This window comes from Dreissena polymorpha, chromosome 6, assembly GCF_020536995.1.
Source record: "Dreissena polymorpha isolate Duluth1 chromosome 6, UMN_Dpol_1.0, whole genome shotgun sequence".
NCBI lineage: Eukaryota > Metazoa > Mollusca > Bivalvia > Myida > Dreissenidae > Dreissena > Dreissena polymorpha.
The window spans coordinates 48,026,240-48,043,562 of NC_068360.1; the positions used below are offsets into that span (position 1 = coordinate 48,026,240).

Below are 17,323 nucleotides of genomic sequence, written 5' to 3' on the forward strand. Positions count from 1 at the left end.
AATATGACTTTTGTCGTTTGACGTGTTAATAATGACATCATTAGCATGCGCACTTAATATTTGTAAAAAATGTTTTTTGCTGTTTGTGTTGCATTTTGGGTTTAAAATATATTACATTTTGGTATCAAATTGTTGTTTTTGTTAAATCTGCCCCATCCCCTGTCGGCAATGTTTTCCCACTGATCACGACCATTTTCAAACTCATCCGACCTATCAATAAAACCAATGTTTTGACCAAGTTTCATGATGATTGGCCAAAACATGTGACTTTTAGAGTGTTCACAGGCTTTTTCAGTATATAAATATAAGGAAATATAAGGAAAATTACCCCCCCCCCCCCCCACACACACACTGGCGGTCATGTTACTAGATGGATCAAAACCATTTTTGAACTCAACCGTCGTATCCAGGAAACAAGAGTTGTTAACGTTGTTTTGTGAAAAGAAGAGGTTTGCTGTTTCGGCAGATATATACATATATGCATTATCAGTAGTTTTGTGTGTGTGTGTTTAAATGTTTTAAAATAGACAGTTGTTACCCGTTGCGACTGAACACAAATGTATTGTGTTTTTATAAAATAGTTTTTGAGTAATAAAATAAAATATGTTGAATTGTTTTCATATATCAAAGTCAGTTATAAAAAAGTAAATGAGTATGAGAATATGTACAGCTACTAGAAATTCAATACTGATCTTCTTTTATAGTACAACACGTCACTTGATCTTTCTTATAGTTATTAAAGTGTGCAAATATAGAAGTAAACACACATAAGACGTTTGAAAACGTATCATATCAAAACAACTATCAAACTATTTGTAATTTAAATGCAAAAAAAATCTGAAGCATAAATATATTATTTTTGCAAAAACAAACGCAAATCAACTTTTCTTCACAGTTGTTTGTGCTTCTTAAAAGATGTGATAAGTTGTTGTTTTTTTACTACCAAATTGTTCACATTTTTGACAAGGTGTTTTAAACAACTGGAACAATTTTAGGACTCACCTTGCATTGATATTTCCAATTGAAACAACAATAAAACCTGCTAAAATCAAAAATCTTTCATAATCACACACAAACTACTGACTAACTGAAAATTGTAGGGGTAAAACATTTCAAGTTGTAATGTCTTATGTATCTTATGAATGGTTTCCCTCTGACATCAACACAAAGGTCTTTGATGAAAGTGACCAGTTAATGTGGGTCAATTTCCAGGAGTATTACCACCTGGCAACAATGCAGGCACAGGTATAAATGAGTTTTATAGAGAGTAGCCTAGGATAAGTGAATGAAAAGTCAAATAAGATTCATATGTAACACTTCTTGTTGTTTTATTGGTTTTACCACTATGTTAAATTTCTGCAAAGATATAGATAACAATCATAAGTAATGGCAATAATTAATTTGAGTAATGCAATAATTATAATTAGATATTTGGGTTTGACATTAATGTTTCTGAATCCATTACCGGTATCATCATAATCATCATCATCATCATCATCATCATCATCATCATCATCATCATCATCATCATCATCATCATCATCATCATCATCATCATCATCATCATCATCTCCATCATCATCTTCATCATCATCATCATCATCATCATCATCATCATCATCATCATCATCATCATCATCATCATCATCATCATCATCATCATCATTGTGCACCAACATCCACATTACAACTAGAGTGTTAACATGGTTTTAATATAGTCACATTATGAAAACTGCTGCTACCCTGGCGGCCATGTTTTTCAACAAACCGTAACCATTTTTGAACTCAGCCAAGCTATCAATACAACATATCTTCGGACCAAGTTCCATGAAGATTGGGCTATAAATGTTACTTCTAGACTGTTAGCAAGGTTTCACTTTAGCCATATAAGCAAAGCTGCCCCGCCCCCTGGCGGCCATATTTTTCAACAGACCGAAACCATTTTCAAACTCAGCCTAGCTATCATAAACAAATGTTCAGACCAAGTTTCATGAAGATTGGACTATTTATGTGACTCCTAGAGTGTTAACAAGGTTTAGCTATATATAGCCATATAAGCAAAACTGCCCTGCCCCCTAGCAGCCATGTTTTTTTACTGATCCTAACCATTTTCAAACTCAACCGTCGTATCTAGGAAATAAATGTTCTGACCAAATTTCATGAAGATTGGACCAAAAATGTGACTCTAGAGCGTTCACATGTTTTCACTATATACATATAGAGAAAACTGCCCCGCCACCTGGCGGCCATGTTTTTTCACCGATCTGGACCATTTTCGAACTTGTCCGAGATATCAATAAAACTAATGCTTTGACCAAGTTTCATGATGATTGGGTAAAAATTGTGACTTCTAGAGTGTTCACAAGGTTTCTATATAGCCATTTAAGGAATACTGCCCCGCCCCCTGTCGACCATGTTTTTCAATGGACCAGAACCATTTTTGAACTCAACCAAAATATCATTATGACAAAAATTTTGACAAAGTTACATGAAGATTGGGCATCAAATGTGACTTCTACAGTGTTCACAAGGTTTTTCTTTTTTTGACCTAGTGACCTAGTTTTTGACCCAGCATGACCCAGTTTCAAACTCGATCGAGGTATCATTGGGACAAATGTTGCCATCAAGTTTCATGAAGATCGGACAATAAATGAGGCCTCTATAGTGTTCACAAGGCAAATGATGACGACGGACGCACGACAGACAAAAGGTGATCACAATAGCTCACCATGAGCACGTTGTGCTCACGTGAGCTAAAAATATATCAGGCAACGTTAAATCATGCAGATATCAATGTGGTGGTATGATAAATTCTAATACACTGTGATTTATGACTAAAATATCAGTAAATTACAAATAGTTTGCATAGCATCTTGTTGAGATTTTTTCAAATCATATTATAAGTTAACAAATCGAATCTCACCTCAGATATCCTTAGTTTGACCTATTGACAATTTTTCGACTCTTTGATGCGATCTGATCACAAGAAAAATCTGATTATTGAAAATAAAAAATGTCCATTTTAGTGAAATAAGGGCTACACAGACTAAAAAATTGTCCTAAATTAAAAAAAAACATTCGCTTTTTCAACACTGGTTTCAAGGTTATATGAAAACATACTTTTATTCATATTTCCTGGTTTAGCATTTGCAATAAGTACACTGAATACAAACAAAAACGAAAACTAAGAGTATTATATCAAGATTTCTTTGTCCATTATAGAAAGGCATTACAGAAATAATACCCGTACATGTTTGTTTCTGTCTTTTCTCATTAAGATCGTTTTTTGTATACAGAGGGTAAACAGAATAGAGCTATCACTACAGGTGATACAAACATACCCTGCAATACCAAGTACACAAATATAGACAACATGTTTCATTGTGACTATAAACTATGTGAAAAGTGATATTTCATTTGAATGTGACATTTTAAGGTGCTATCCCGCTTTTAATGATATGCAAGGCGCCTACCTGGCTACTGAACACCTGAATATATGCTATCCAACTGAAATAAACCCACCTATCCTAAACGAATTAACATAATTGATGTGGTATGTGATATCAAAATTATATTACAGAGTTGTTAATGGTATCATATTGACACCAAAAAATGTTATTTTTTAATTCACCACATGACATGGCAGTAAAGTTTTATTCGACTGAAAAGAGATTAAAGCTGATATGGTTACGAAATGTTAAATTTTTATATCATTATAAATGTAAATTTAGTTACCACGGGAATTTCATGTTTCTTTGTATGATAAATACCCTGCTTTGGAATTTGATAATTCCATCTATCAATTGAATCACATAAAATGAAAATGAATGAAAATAAAAAATACATAACAAAATATTAAGAAAAAAGCAAGTGTTATACAGAGGATAAAACCCCTTTCCATAAACTCCTTTAAAAAGCTAAATGTGGGTTTACTTTAAAAATATTTCCAAATTTCTTTGGGTTTACATTTTTTCAATCGTTCAATTTCTTTTTTATTTTTCCCTATAACTAACATTTTTATATTTCCTCATTATTTTTGTATAGGTAGATTTACGTTCCATTAAAAGCGAAGAGTTACATTCATCGTTAAACCAATCAGCGTTTTTTAAAACCCTTTTCTTAGAGACATAAGGCTTGTTATTTACAAAATAGCACTTGGAAAACAATGGATTGGCCACAGATCTAATAATTTCAGAAAAATCTTCAACAGTTTTTTAATAGATTTCCTAGATAATGTATCAATACTTCGAACAATAGTATTAAAACGTGGTAAACATACAATAATGCCTGAACGGAAGCGCTCCGTGTTTTCACCGTTCCACTTGAATTTAATTTCGTACTGTGTATTATCGTTCTGAACAGGTTTTGGGCATACTAATGAAAAACGCAACGGTGCGTGGTCACTCCATTCATTAAATGGTTCAATAGGAAAATCATTGATCAGTGAAAAATGACGTTCATTCAATAAAAGATAATCGATGACAGAACAACCGTTATTCAAACAAAACGTGTAGTTGTTAGTTTTAAATATACGACCATTCACAATACGTAGTGACGTAGATTTGCAAAGATCTATCAGTTTAAACCGTGACTATTCAAAACAGTATATACAGAGGCCCGTACGGGTGTACAATCAGGATCATAGTCAGGGTCATCAAAAGGTTTACAAAATCTTGCGAGATAAATTCGCATTTATTACCTACCCTACTGTTAAGATCGCCACATACAACTTAACATCCGAGCGAATTAAATACAGAAACATCATTTTCAATTGTATCAAACAAATCAATTTTAACAAAATTATTGGCCGGAGATTCCTCACCCCAAATATATGCCCCGCACAAATAAACATCCTCAACAGTATTAAAACACATGTGATCTAATTTTATCCGAATAATAGTGTCATGATGATTTTAACTAACTTAATGCCAACTTTCAAATGATCTGTATATAACAAAATAATACCTCCACTATTCCTTCTAGCTTTACAGTTTTGAAATTGTCTATAAAAAAATGTGTGTTGTGTAGCCATTTAAAGAAATGTTGCTATTAGAATTAGTCCATGTTTCATACAGAAAGCAAATGTCATAAGAAGCAATAATATTTACCAATCTAGATGATTGCTGCTTCTCCTGTGAGAGTCCGTAAACGTTCACCGAGAGAACTGAAAGTTCACCCACACCCTTTCCTCAGCACATTTATGGAAAGAGTTTTGTAACTTTAATTGTCAGAATTTTTCTGTATATCACCAGGTTTTGCTCCTCATTTGGGTTGTATGGCCATTTAATTGGGAATTTTAGTATCAACTTACTTTAAATTGGCAAAAAGTAAAAGCAAAAATGTTTGATGTATGATTATCTCTTAAAGGTAGGGTATCACGTCTGTTGAAATGTGTGTTCAAATGCTTTACGAAGAACAAAAAAATACTTGATAATTCAGAAAAATGTCATAGTTAAGGTTAAACCTATTTATTTAATTAAGCTAGATTCCATCGATAGCTTTAGGCTTATTGATATGCTCTGCATTCAGCTTCCTGGGTAGAACCAGTATTTGGTGTATTTTTGGGAGATGTTATAAACGCTCCCAAAGTGGGGATGGTAACCTCGACCTCATGGTCGCTTGATGGACACCAAATCGACTACGCCACTTGAACATCAAAAAATGTTTTGACTAATGGACCAGATCAAAAAGTTATTCCATTCTTTTTTGGCTTCCATGTTTCAGCCGGAGTTTGGAGCGTCCTTGCAGATTTTAAAGGTGGAGATACGGGTAGATGCATAAAGCACATTGGAGTTAACTTTTTTAATCGAAATAACATTTTTCAAAATGAAAGAAATATTGATGGATTTGGTATTCTTTATTGGACAATTAACAAGCATTTGAGACTTACTCTGGGAAAACAGGGCTTAATGCATGTTTATGAACAGTCGTCCCAGATCAGTGACGACACTTTCCGCCTAGACTGGATTTGTGTTTACACCCCCTGTACGTCGATAATCCAAACTGAGTAGGATAATTCAAACTGAAGAAAACAAAGGCGACATAAATAAAGACTCCGGTCATTTATTTCTAAGAACACGTTTATTTAAGGTAAGTTGTGACAAAATAAACGTTTCTTTTTGATAAAATGTTATTTGCCTGATACAATGCGCTTATAAACCCATAACAATTAAAAACAACTACGCCGAAATAAAATGAATATGTTTGAAAATCTGGAAAAAGTTAATGAAATTGTCGAAAGTTTTAGGCCAAAAACAATTATAATCGAATGTGTTTCGTGTTTTAATGCTTTGACTTATGAATTAACCTTTCATATATTTATGTACAAAATTTGATTGGCGTAAATCCTCGAAAATGCAATATATTCGTATTTGTTTTGGTCAAGAATATACAAATTGGATAATGACCTAACTAGTGTATGGATAATTCCAAACTATTTTGAGTTTGGTTATTATCCACAGAAATGTTCATATAAGTTTAGATTTATCCATAAACCTTTATACCCGTCCTGCAAACACATGCTTTTAACACAGAAACACACTAGGTGATAAAAATGTAAAACTTTAAATGACATTCATGTTATAATTTGGCATATCTCTGTTACAGTTTCGTTCGCTTTTTTGTCAATTAACGTGTGAATAATTCAACGCATAGGTCGCATTTCATGAAAATTAGCATTTTCTGAAGACAAATTTATCGTTTTTTACTAGAAAACTATTAAATCAAAACTCAAAACTCAAATGTGTGGCTGACATTCATTATCACATGTGTAGAACAATTATATATGTCCTTATAGTTACTAAATTAGCAGAAATGATATAATAATCACCTACCTTTCAGTTTCAGTTTCGGCCGACATTTTTGTCTTCAGTTTGAGTTATCCAACTCAATTTGGATTATCGACGTACAGGGGGTGGTTTAGAAGAGACTCCTTTAAAACGAAAAAAATCCATAAAAGCGATAAGTGTTTTCCCTGATTAGCCTGTGCAGTCTGAACAGAAAATCTGGGACAACACTTTATGCACATGCATTAAGCTCAATTATCCCAGAACAAGGTTCAATTAATGAAATATTGGTATTATTTGGTATTATTGGACAATAAGCAAAGATTTGGTGTTTTGATGCATTGAAAATTAGACATTGAGGGCAGGGATTTAAAATTCCTATTTCCTGATAAAATTGGCAACTTAAACTTTGCTTTATCCAAATTTTATACCAGAAATACTCACCCACCTGATAGGCTTTACCCATTTTCAAATCACTAAGTATCATACTTTTGTAACAGGTTCCTTGTCTTGAAAAGACGTGATACGACTGTGTCCATGCTTGATACCATAGAATACTTTAATCTTACTGTTCTTACAGTTACCAGTCAATTTGTGTGCGAGTGGTGGCAAGATTTCTATGGACACCCTTTATTTTTGTTCAAAGTTTTAAAAGTGTATTTATTTTAATGTTTCATATGGACTTACTGTAAGAAAGGTGAAACTAATAGATGACCAGATTTTGTCCCAAAGTGTTCCCTGTTCAACCTTTTTAGCAGGTCTTCAACAATCTTGTTTACACTACTGTTTTCAAACAGCTCTTATTCACCTATGTCATGGAACTAGCCTTATTTATTTAGCTGATGAGTTGATATTCTATTTTTCATGCAGACGGTACAGAAGCATCCCACATGCACTATCCCTGGGAGGATAATTATCAGAGAGGCTATGAATGGTGACTCATGGTAGAGGCAAAAAAGGTGGGAATTTGAAACTGAGAACTCTGATTTATTTAAAATCATTTCACTTTGAATTTTAATGAACATTTGATACCTTTGGTTAAAAGTATTCTTAAATATTTTGAAACTGCAGTTAAATGTTAAAAAGTGTTTTTACAAACTATTAAAAAATTCCAGAGAAATGTGCAGAAGTAGCTGGATTTATCCGGATTTCAAAACAAATGCAGATGTGTATGTGAATTAGATTGGATATTAATGTGTTTCATAAGTTATTCAGTAGTTACAAAAAATAAACATACCCGTTTTATTCATTAGGATCTTAAATTCACAGATCAATCAACCCACAAAATCAACCAAACGTAATATCCCACAAATTAAAATGATTTCTTAGTATTTTATTTTTTCCAGAGAAATCCGGACATCATGCTGTATTGCCTACCGTGGGCATTCCCTGCATGGGTAGGGAACGGAGCAAGGGACCCCTACAATGACCCGGAATTGGGACTTTTACGTTGTCAAGTTAATCCAGGGTGCCAGGAAATACTACAATCCCACCATGGACTATGTAGTGGTAGGTATGGGGCCATAAAATATATGGTACATTTATGTGGTTTGAAATAGTAGAATGTAACCATTGACTTTTTTGCTGATATAAAAGCATCTTCTTAAAACAATTTCTTTAAACTACATTTCAGCCATTCCACGTCAAAGCCTGTGTTAACAATACCAGGAAATTCTAACTTAAACCTCAGGTTTTTGTTAATACTGCATATTGCAGCATTAAACAAAACACATATTGAGTCACTAAACATGTTTGATGAGTAACTATTCTTCTTTTTTAATCTGCCAAATTAATGTGTCTGTGTCATCAAGTCCTCCAGTGAGTTTTACTATTATTTCATATATGGAATGAGCGACCATACAATTCAAAATAAAAAAGGTAAATAGTCTTGTTGTATTTGTGTTTCCATAACTATTTTGTCTCTTTGCTTTTTAGCAATAATTTTGCAGAGCCTGCTTGCGAACATCTCAATATAGCTGCCCCTATGGGTCTAGCCTTTTATAGTCTTGTACATGTAGAAAAGTTGTAAAAACATATGAGCCTTGCTTTGGGAGAACTGGGCTTAATGGATGTGCGTAAAGTGTCGTCCCATTAGAGGAACGCTTTCCCCTTTAATAATATTTTTATGCCCCCTTCTTCGGATAAGAGGGGGTATATTGTTTTTGGCCTGTCTTTCATTCCGTCTGTCTGTCCCAAAACTTTAAATTTGGTTCAAGTTTGATAACTTTTGCAATATTGAAGATAGCAACTTGATATTTGGCATGCATGTGTATGTCATGGAGCTGCACATTTTGAGTGGTAAAATGTCAAGGTTAAGGTAATCCTTCAAGGTCAAAGGTAAAAGGAAGTTTTTTTAAGCAATAATCAAGCTAAGGCAGAAAGTGTCATCCCTGATTAGTCTGTGTGGACTGCATAGGCTTATCTGGGACAACACTTTATGCACATGCCTCAAGCCCAGTTTTCCTAGAGCGAGGCTCAAATATATGTGTACTTCTTTAACTTGATTTCTGATCCAGCCGCAAAACTGAAAGCCATTCTCACCTTACCTTTTATTCAAGTATGGCAGTTGTCAGTACTGGCAAAATAATATGCTCTTGAACTGTTTTTGTAAAAAAGCGTACTCAGGAAGAGTTCCATATGACTTATTTTGAACACTATGTCACACAGACCGTGAGAAAAATGTTGGACAATGCGGGTCTGGATCGGACACAGATAGTGGCAGCAGATGGTCTCTGGGAACCAACAGCAACCAACATCCAGGCAGATGAGGAACTTGCAACGGCTGTGGACATTATTGGGTACTGTCTTGTGTTCTTAGAATCGGTCATATGAGACACTCTCTCGAAGACTTTATATAAACAAAAAATTCCATAAACAGCGGAAAGTGTCCTCCTTGATAAGCCCGTGTGGATTGCACAGGCGTATCTGGGATGACACTTAACACACATGCATTACGCCCAGTTTTCCTAGCATGAGGCTGACCATTTGTTTCGCAATACAGATAAATCCAGATATTACACATTACCAGTACAGTCCTTCATTTTTATGCCCCAGGTAGGGTGGCATATAGTGATTGCTCTGTCCATCTTTCCGTCCGTTCCTCTGTCTGAAATTCCGTCACACTTAAACTTTAAAGTTTGCGTTTAGGTTTCGAAAAATGTGGAGAAAGGGGGCATATGTCATCCGGTAATGTAACGACTCGCCTCCTTAACGACTCGCCCCACAACGACTCGCCCCACTTTTTATAACGACTCGCCCCACGTGTATAACGACTCGCCCCACATATATAACGACTCGCCCTATCAAACTAAAATATTATATGATATATGGTAATATAAATGAAATCAATTCATAATATGAATTTAAGGTTCGGCATTGTTTGATAACCATCGTTCAGCGGTTTTTTGCCTTATACCTGACCTTATATACGTCTATTGCAGGCATATTCTGAAAAGTAATAATTTTTATTTGATGATGTTTTTTTTTTACATCTTTGTTCAGTGACTATATTATCATAAAGCAAGACTATTGGATATCGGCACATCTGTCTCATGTCATACTTTCCTTTATATTTATAAAAAGAAGCAAAGGCTAAGATCATATCGACAATTAAAGATTCCCAGGTTAAATTACTCAAGAATTTAGGGATTATCAATATAAATGAGACCGATGAATTAACAACATAATTGACAGGTACATTACCGCGGGCGGGTGATGACAATCAACAATACACGTGTCATAATCGCGAACGCGTGAATACCTTGCTTCGTGGTAAAGATATGTTCATATATACGGGTATTGAAAGGTAAGAAAAATGAAAAAAGGTCTTTGCCGAAATTTATTTTTTGCAGAAATTTTAGGGACACAATTCATCTGTAAGATAATTTTTTATTTATAATTTTAAAATTACCATTATAATCTTAAATCTACCTATTGATTACCTGTTGATCTGAATACACAACACACGTTTTAAAAATATTTTTTTCATATTATAAAAATGCGTATCAGTCCTTTTGTGTTTTTCACACAAATTTTACTTTAATATGCTAATCAAATGGCGTTTTTCAAGGTCATCTTTCACAAGGTCAAGGTCATCCTTCACAAGGTCAAGGTCATATATAGGGGACATTGTGTTTCTCAAACACATCTTGTTAAATCTTACATGTGACTGACATTGTGAATTTTTCTATAATATTGTTAAGAGTAGATAAGAGTCATGAGATTTAATGAGTTAATATACCTTAATGAATAATGTCCGTCCATTTCTTGATAACTGTGTCTATCTTGCAGCTATACAAGCCAATGTAGTTCACTCTGAAATTGAGAGATAGTTTTCAGATTCATGTTTACAATTAAAAATCTATTCTAACGCTATTTACACTGGGTAATAAAGTAAATTGTATGCCGAAAATAAATACACAGTACTCATCCTTATATACTCAGAATAGATAAATATATAAGGAAAGAAGAGGAAATTCATAAGATGAAAATATAACTTGAAAAGGGAGATACATTTACTCTAAAAACAAACACTTAATTATGAAAATAAAATATTTTCTTCAAATCTAAGGCATATGAATAATGTATTGATTAAAAACTCGAATGTACTCGAATATTTTTCTACCACAAAAATAAAACTTTATGATATTAACGCACACTAAAGATTTGTCAATTAAAAGGCTGACAGTGACAGTGCCATACGCGCGAAAATATGATTTCGTTATAACAAGAAAATAAATGCATGAATGCATACAAACATTTTTATTATTTGGTGTAAATTAACACCATGAATTTAAATAAAAAATCAGTATCAATTACGTGACAAATTGACAGACACAAACGCTAAAATATTTGAAGACATGAGTGAATATATTTACTACTATCATAAGTAAATCATCACTATCATTTGCTACTTGCCTCCGTTTGCTTTGTCGGCCTTCTTGCTTTTTTGACATAAACGCGGGAAATCGTGTGATATACGATGAAGTTTTTCGACTGGTTCGCGATATTCCAGATCGTACGCTTAGCTAAAATCTTCGCTGCTTCTCGATACTTACGACAGCGTTCATAAAACGGGTATTAGACTAGCGGATCGTAAATGAAATCGTATGTGAAGGATTTAAGATCAGATCCGCTAAGGTAAGATCTGTTGATAAAACGGCCTCCAAGTACTGATTCTACCCAGAAAAGGATCTTTGATATGTTAGTCATTAGCATGTCTTTAATTAGTTCTGGCTACCATAACTTTAAATGTCGCTTTTTATGATTTTTGACTGGCGCGACTTTGTCAATACTATATATACTGTACGCTGAAGTTTCTTTAGCTAGTCTTTAATTTGGTCGTGATTGAATCTTGTGATCGCCATGGCGTAGTTGAAGCGGTGTCAGCATAGCAACCGGGAGGTCATGGAATCCAGCCCCACTGTTCGAGCATTCTTTTGATCTCTCCGGAAAACATCAAGTTCTGGAGGCCGTTTTATCAACAGATCTTAGCGTAAAACCACTCTTAGCGTTCGTAAACCTTCATAATCATGGCGGCCGCACGCGACTTAGACGTTGGTCAACCAAGAGAGATGAGAATGTTTCGAGAAAGAAAGGATTTAGCGATCTCCGTGATGGAGAAATATTGATACTATTGGACGTATTTATGTTTGATAACGTTAAATATATTCGTTATATCATTCTCTGCATTAAACGTCCAACAACAACAACGTCCATGGGAAATGAAATTTGTGATGTTAGGATAATTAATTCGTTAAATAGGTAAGTATTTAGTCATCTTTGTTCAATTTTTATCAAAACAAATGTTTTATGGTTTCTTTTGAAGTAAAACAGTTCATTTGTCATTAAATATTGAATGTTAACGAGTGAACTAGAATTCGGATATTTCACATTTCGGACGTTGCCATACAAGTTTGTTGTCGACGCAATATACTGATATACCTTTTGCGCATAAAGTTTTGAAGTTTTTTTATATCTAATAAATAATGTCTGCAATATCTGCCCCAGCGATTATAAGTCATAAACTTTGCAATCCCAATATTATCAATGTTCTGTCAAAATTAGATTTATGAATTGTACAGTAAAACATACAGAAGATGAGCAATATAAATCTCACACTGCACGGTTAGATGCAAGGTAGCAAAGTTATATTCTGATTGAGTTACGCTCTTGCCCAATGGCAATGTTATTTTAATGACCCTGTATCACACTGTACAATTACTCCTATAAATATGAGGTCGATTTACATCTAAATATGAGGTCGTGAGCGGGGTAGCTTACGTCTAATTATTTGGACTAACTGTACAATGTCACTTGTCAGTCAAAAGTGGCTTAACTAATAGTGTTAAATCATAAAACATGTTAATTAAATAGATGCCCTAATCATTCAACAAAGTTGGTGAAACACATTTCACGTATTAAAGTATAGTTTATTTGCAGGTTCATTGAGATTGCGTCAAAATGGTTTGGGTCAACACACACGACGCCTCTGTCTTTGTCCGTGGTTTGAAGGTATGACAGTAAATAATGTGCAATTATGGATATACCGTTAGAGGGACTATGGCTAATATTGGTTAGGAAAAAGTGGAATACTACTGTTATGATGATGCAAATATTATATTTTTTTACATCAATGCATTGCACATTACTAAAATATAATGTGTTTAATGTGCATACATAATTTTACTTTTAATTTCTTTCAACAACATAAAAGATTCAATTATATTTCTGTATGTGTGTACACACTGTATCAACACATAAAATATGCATATCAATGTTAATTTTATAATTTACATGAATTTAAGATTGCGTTAAGCTTGGGAGCATCCTATAGCTACCTTCATAAACGGTTTAACTAATGATTGTTCCAACTTAAACTTAGCTTATTATCAATTTGTTATTAGACTTTTCTGGAAGAAAACCACACGGGACACCTACTGGGGAACTCCGGCTAATAACAATAGGTACAACAATGACCAGTCAAGTGTATTGTGGTTGAGAGGGCTTTTGGACTGCCAAAGAGTAGATTTAGGTATGTAAACTTACTACATGTATGTTTATTAAGTTCAAAACAGTTAAACCCATTCAGTTAATCAACATAAGACACCATTTAATAAGCACAAAATAAATCTCCCCACAAAATATTGTATGAAAAGTGTGTTGCTTTATGCCTTTAATACTCTTAAGAGCATAATTGTAATCGTCACATCTACATCATAACATGTTAGAAAACGTATAGCGTGGAAAGCCTTAAGCATTGCACCTGTTCCTCCTCTGTGTCTGTCTGTTCATCTGTGGATGGATTTTGCATAACAGCAACTGCTGAATGACCTTAATGTGTTAATTAATTGCAGCTGTACACAAATGTGTTATTAAATTTGTTTTGTTATTTGTTTTCAAGTTTTTTAGCATATATACACAAGTTGTTTGTACTGAAGAAATTTGTATTTTAATGACTGATGGACTTGTTTGTATATCTGAACGTGACATGGGGGCATCAGTGAAGGAGACACATGTAGTTAAAAAAACATTTGATACAGATTTTAAAGTTGCTTTCATATGCACGTGCATGTGTTGATAAAAATGGATGCCGTAGATTATTGCAAATTTTGTTTTATGAATTTATTTCTTTACCCATTTTAGTCTTAAATTTAATTAATATCTGAAGATGTTCATCAATTAAATAAAATGCATAATAATCATTAGTATTGATAATAAATTGGATATTGTAATGAAATCACTAGTTAATATTGATTGTTATTCTCTATTGACAGGTGTCTACATAAAACTGGCGGTTATTTATTCATGAGACTCGATGAGTGCTGTCAAGCAGTGGCTGCATGAATGCGCCTGCACAACTTATGCATAGATTAGCAGGTGCAACTGCCTGAACAACTTACTGAGGCACAGGAAGTGGATGACGTTGTGCACAGTCCACAACAAGACTAATATGCAGCTTATATGGACAACACATCGTTAACTTATTTATGTAGTTGCTGTTTTATGCTAACATGTGCACGAAGTGCTATAGGTGAGTCATTGTGGTCTGTCTATGTTTGGCGACATGTGTTAATATTCAATATTTGACTCTTTGTTGATGAAAGATGGTCATAATGTTTCTGCTAATGATACATAATAACTTAATAAGTTAATGATTTCTTGTCTATGAGCTGCTTCATTTCGGTCAAGTGTTATCAACATCTTTGTAAAAGTGTGGATATTGACAACATTATTACACATTCATGATCTACACTTCATAAGTTAATCTTTAATTTTCAAGGAACTCACATCTTTTTTTTCTTACAGGCTCATCTGTCTGGGCCTCACATGCACTGTTTCGCGAATTTCCTATAATGATTATATACGAATGAATATGACTCGTAAAATAACATAAGTAATCCAATATGTTAATTTAGCTTATGTATACTCGTTAATTTATTTTCTACAAGTGTATGTAAAAAAAACAATAACTTTTTTGTAATTACTAAAAAAATATTAATATTCAATTGATTTTTACAATTGGTATTGTGAAATGTGATTTACCTTTTTTATGCTCCCCCAAAATTTATTTTGAGGGGAGCATATAGTCGCCGCTTCGTCTGTCCGTGCGTCTGTCCGTCCGTGCACAATTTTTGTCCGGGCTATTTCTCAGAAACTAATGACCGGAATTCAAGAAACTTTATGGGAAGCTTCACTATCAAGAGGAGATGTGCATATTATCAGTGGGTTCTGGTCGGATGATTTTTCACAGAATTATGGCCCTTTGAAATTTTCCATTAACTGTACATATAGTGCAATTCTTGTCCGGGCTATTTCTCAGCAACTAATGACCGGAATTCAATGAAACTTTATGGGAAGCTTCACGACCAAGAGGAGATGTGCATATTATCAGCGGGTTCTGGTCGAATGATTTTTCACAGAGTTATGGCCCTTTGAAATTGTCTATAAAAAAATTATTGCCCCCCCCCCCCAACTACTGTGCCCTCAAAACGTTTCCTTTTATCTGAATAAATAGTGCAATATTGTGACAAAAAAACCTTTGGGGAGCATAACCCGTCTCCGACGGTTTCTTGTTTTTAAATAACATGTATTAAATAAATCACCATAATAACTTTAAATATGAGTCGCGCTCTGATAAAATGGGGTTTAATGCATGTGCGTAAAGTGTCGTACCAGATAAGCATGTGCAGTCCGCAAGGCCAATCAGGGACGACACTTTCCGCTTTTATTATATGTTTCGTTTTAAGATAGACTCTATAGCAAAAAACAGTTTAGGCAGAAAGTTGTCCCTGATTAGCCTGTGCGGACTGTACATGCTAATCTCGTATGACACTTTATGCACATGCATTAAACCCCCCTTTTCACAGAACCGGACTCATATGTAAGTATATGCAATGTTTTTATTTTGGTATTTTGCAAAATTACTTGTATCTAACGATAAATATTCATTAATAATATGGACAATCGATCTTTATGAGCTGTCATACATACAAACATGTACATTCAATGACAAAGATATTTTGATATTATGCATTTATTACAATGTGAAATGTATCTGTAACCAAGTAACTTCATAAATAACGATATTTATGTCACATAATTAATTTGTGATTATGATAACGTTGTTTATTTATTTTATGTGTTTTGTAACATTGACACACCTACACGAATAAATGAGCTAACTTTATACTGTGTACTTGATTAATTATCTTACCAACTTTAATTCAACTGATGTGATGGACGAGATCTCATCATTCACACATGGTTGTTGTGCGTCTGTAAAGAAAGTACATAGTGTTAAAATTCAAACATTCCACAGTTGAACGAAAAAAGTGATGAATGGATACCAAATACCTAAATATAAGAAATAATAATGGTAAATATTATGTCAGAATATGTTAAAAAATATTTACATACATGAACTGGACTGGAATGTGTCAATTGAAAACAGCAAACACACAAACACAACAATGATTATTCCTAATGATTATTCCGTGCAAATTCATTATAAATGTTTTTATGTATAATTAAAAGTACAAAATTAACCTTTTGCTCCCAGTCTAGCTTTCATTTTTTAAATCTTACATGTGACTGACTTTGTGAATTTTTTATAATCATGTTGTGGTAAGAGTAAGTCAGTAAGTAAGGGTCATGATATTTCATTAGTTAATATACCTTAACGTCTGTCCATTTCTTGATAACTTTTTCTATCTTGGGGCTACACAATCAAATGCTGTTCACTCTGAAATTGAGTGATAGTTTTCAGGTTTGTGTTTACAATTGAAAATTAATTCTAAAGCTATGTACACTGGGTAATAAAGTAAATTCTATGCCAAAAATAAATATACACATAACAGTAGGCATTCGAATATACTATCCCGGTGGTGTAGGTGATGAGGTGTCTGCCTAGCGATCGGGATTTCGTGAGTTCGCTTCCTACTCGGGGAGCATTCTCATTATCTCCTCCATAGACACCATGTACACACATACACACACAGGCGCATACACACGACCGCACATACACACACACGCGCACA

The 17,323-nt window shown here is 33.9% G+C and overlaps 2 long non-coding RNA genes across 2 annotated transcripts; one reads left to right on the forward strand and one right to left on the reverse strand.

The window, feature by feature from the left end:
- The first annotated feature begins 11,921 nt into the window (after positions 1–11,921).
- LOC127833511 (uncharacterized) lies at positions 11,922–15,007 on the forward strand. The gene is made up of 4 exons (XR_008027452.1): positions 11,922–12,548; positions 13,227–13,298; positions 13,691–13,818; positions 14,561–15,007. It is a non-coding gene; the product is annotated as an uncharacterized LOC127833511 (long non-coding RNA).
- A 67-nt stretch (positions 15,008–15,074) lies between these two features.
- LOC127833512 (uncharacterized) lies at positions 15,075–17,106 on the reverse strand. The gene is made up of 3 exons (XR_008027454.1): positions 16,962–17,106; positions 16,501–16,562; positions 15,075–15,134 (listed from the first exon to the last, which is right to left on the reverse strand). It is a non-coding gene; the product is annotated as an uncharacterized LOC127833512 (long non-coding RNA).
- Positions 17,107–17,323: the final 217 nt, after the last annotated feature.